This window comes from Salminus brasiliensis, chromosome 4 (assembly GCF_030463535.1).
Source record: "Salminus brasiliensis chromosome 4, fSalBra1.hap2, whole genome shotgun sequence".
Taxonomy (NCBI): Eukaryota; Metazoa; Chordata; class Actinopteri; order Characiformes; family Bryconidae; genus Salminus; species Salminus brasiliensis.
In genome coordinates, this window is record NC_132881.1 from 9,842,607 (window position 1) to 9,846,208 (window position 3,602).

A 3,602-nucleotide genomic window follows, 5' to 3' on the forward strand; every position below is an offset into this window, starting at 1 on the left:
CGACTCTGGTGGGACTCGAACCCACAACCTTTGAATTGCTCCAGCTATTTATCTAGAAGTCCAAAGCGCTATCCATTGCGCCACAGAGCCCAGGCGAAGAAACTGGTTCCTTGGCCAACCTTCCTATAAAATAACAGTAGTGCTGCTAATATTTGAGGCAAATAATAAATTTACTATGCATATGTAAATCCCAGTGGTCTGATGATTATCTGCAAGTCTAAGCACACACCAAAGCTCTGCATACTGTTAGTCATAGTCTGACGCCAATAAAAAAAGGGTTGATTTACTCATTGTAGCAGTTACTGATTAAAGATTACCCAAGGAAAAGGCACAGCTGGGATGCGAACCCAGGATCTCCTGTTTACTAGACAGGCGCTATAACCAACTAAGCCGCGGCACCCTACCTGACTGGTTTTCTATATCAACACAATATAGCTTCAGGCAAACTCAAAAACATTCTCTTGCATACAAACTTCACACAGACAGCAAAAAAAACTTCCCTGATTAGGAACCTCTGCATTTTCCAGAAACAAATAACATCAACTCTGAAAGCTTGTCTCAATTGCTTAAACCTATCATACACATGTACAGAGTACTAGACCTTGTCACGCAGAATGTACACACAAAACTTAGCATCTTTTGTTTACCCTTCAGGTTCCGTTTAAACATCTTTTAATGGATCAGTAAACATCATTCTGATTCAGAAAAGGCTAAAATCCTACATTTCAAACTGCTTCATCTCACTTTTCAAAAATACATGCAGAATCTTCTGCAGCACAAATATGTTCCAATACCCCAACATCAAACAGAATATTTCTGAAAGTTTGAAATTGCTATTAATTAGGTAAAAAGACTAGAGAAAATCTTGCAAATAAAAGTACAAAAAGGTAGTAGACAGAGCTATAAAGAAGAGGAAACACTCTTGACTCTGGTGGGACTCGAACCCACAACCTTTGAATTGCTCCAGCTATTTATCTAGAAGTCCAATGCGCTATCCATTGCACCACAGAGCCCAGGTGAAGAAACTGGTTCCTTGGCCAACCTTTCTATAAAATAACAGTAGTGCTGCTAATATTTGAGGCAAATAATAAATTTACTATGCATATGTAAATCCCAGTGGTCTGATGATTATCTGCAAGTCTAAGCACACACCAAAGCTCTGCATACTGTTAGTCATAGTCTGACGCCAATAAAAAAAGGGTTGATTTACTCATTGTAGCAGTTACTGATTAAAGATTACCCAAGGAAAAGGCACCGCTGGGATTCGAACCCAGAATCTCCTGTTTACTAGACAGGCGCTATAACCAACTAAGCCGCGGCACCCTACCTGACTGGTTTTTTATATCAACACAATATAGCTTCAGGAAAACTCAAAAACATTCTCTTGCATACAAACTTCACACAGACAGCAAAAACAACTTCCCTGATTAGGAACCTCTGCATTTTCCAGAAACAAATAACATCAACTCTGAAAGCTTGTCTCAATTGCTTAAACCTATCATATACATGTACAGAGTACTAGACCTTGTCACGCAGAATGTACACACAAAACTTAGCATCTTTTGTTTACCCTTCAGGTTCCGTTTAAACATCTTTTAATGGATCAGTAAACATCATTCTGATTCAGAAAAGGCTAAAATCCTACATTTCAAACTGCTTCATCTCACTTTTCACAAATACATGCAGAATCTTCTGCAGCACAAATATGTTCCAATACCCCAACATCAAACAGAATATTTCTGAAAGTTTGAAATTGCTATTAATTAGGTAAAAAGACTAGAGAAAATCTTGCAAATAAAAGTACTAAAAGGTAGTAGACAGAGCTATAAAGAAGAGGAAACACTCTTGACTCTGGTGGGACTCAATCCCACAACCTTTGAATTGCTCCAGCTATTCATCTAGCAATCCAATGCGCTATCCACTGTGACACAGAGCCCAGGTGAAGAAATTGGTTCCTTGGCCAACCTTCCTATAAAATAACAGTAGTGCTACTAATATTTGAGGCAAATAATGAATTTACTATGCATATGTAAATCCCAGTGGTCTGATGATTATCTGCAAGTCTAAGCACACACCAAAGCTCTGCATACTGTTAGTCATAGTCTGACGCCAATAAAAAAAAGGGTTGATTTACTCATTGTAGCAGTTACTGATTAAAGATTACCCAAGGAAAAGGCACCGTTGGGATGCGAACCCAGGATCTCCTGTTTACTAGACAGGCGCTATAACCAACTAAGCCACGGCACCCTACCTGAGCGGCTTTCTATATCAACACAATATAGCTTCAGGCAAACTCAAAAACATTCTCTTGCATACAAACTTCACACAGACAGCAAAAAAAACTTCCCTGATTAGGAACCTCTGCATTTTCCAGAAACAAATAACATCAACTCTGAAAGCTTGTCTCAATTGCTTAAACCTATCATACACATGTACAGAGTACTAGACCTTGTCACGCAGAATGTACACACAAAACTTAGCATCTTTTGTTTACCCTTCAGGTTCCGTTTAAACATCTTTTAATGGATCAGCAAACATCATTCTGATTCAGAAAAGGCTAAAATCCTACATTTCAAACTGCTTCATCTCACTTTTCACAAATACATGCAGAATCTTCTGCAGCACAAATATGTTCCAATACCCCAACATCAAACAGAATATTTCTGAAAGTTTGAAATTGCTATTAATTAGGTAAAAAGACTAGAGAAAATCTTGCAAATAAAAGTACTAAAAGGTAGTAGACAGAGCTATAAAGAAGAGGAAACACTCTTGACTCTGGTGGGACTCAATCCCACAACCTTTGAATTGCTCCAGCTATTCATCTAGCAATCCAATGCGCTATCCACTGTGACACAGAGCCCAGGTGAAGAAATTGGTTCCTTGGCCAACCTTCCTATAAAATAACAGTAGTGCTGCTAATATTTGAGGCAAATAATGAATTTACTATGCATATGTAAATCCCAGTGGTCTGATGATTATCTGCAAGTCTAAGCACACACCAAAGCTCTGCATACTGTTAGTCATAGTCTGACGCCAATAAAAAAAAGGGTTGATTTACTCATTGTAGCAGTTACTGATTAAAGATTACCCAAGGAAAAGGCACCGTTGGGATGCGAACCCAGGATCTCCTGTTTACTAGACAGGCGCTATAACCAACTAAGCCACGGCACCCTACGTGACTCGTTTTTTATATCAATACAATATAGCTTCAGGCAAACTCAAAAACATTCTCTTGCATACAAACTTTACACAGACAGCAAAAACAACTTCCCTGATTAGGAACCTCTGCATTTTCCAGAAACAAATAACATCAACTCTGAAAGCTTGTCTCAATTGCTTAAACCTATCATATACATGTACAGAGTACTAGACCTTGTCACGCAGAATGTACACACAAAACTTAGCATCTTTTGTTTACCCTTCAGGTTCCGTTTAAACATCTTTTAATGGATCAGCAAACATCATTCTGATTCAGAAAAGGCTAAAATCCTACATTTCAAACTGCTTCATCTCACTTTTCACAAATACATGCAGAATCTTCTGCAGCACAAATATGTTCCAATACCCCAACATCAAACAGAATATTTCTGAAAGTTTGAAAT

At 38.3% G+C, this 3,602-nt stretch overlaps 2 non-coding genes across 2 annotated transcripts; both read right to left on the reverse strand.

The window, feature by feature from the left end:
• Positions 1-90, reverse strand: trnar-ucu (transfer RNA arginine (anticodon UCU)). Its single transcript is given in 2 exon segments — positions 1-36; positions 54-90. It is a non-coding gene; the product is annotated as a tRNA-Arg (tRNA).
• Positions 91-923: 833 nt separating this feature from the next.
• trnar-ucu (transfer RNA arginine (anticodon UCU)) lies at positions 924-1,013 on the reverse strand. The gene is given in 2 exon segments: positions 924-959; positions 977-1,013. It is a non-coding gene; the product is annotated as a tRNA-Arg (tRNA).
• Between the last annotated feature and the right edge of the window lie 2,589 nt (positions 1,014-3,602).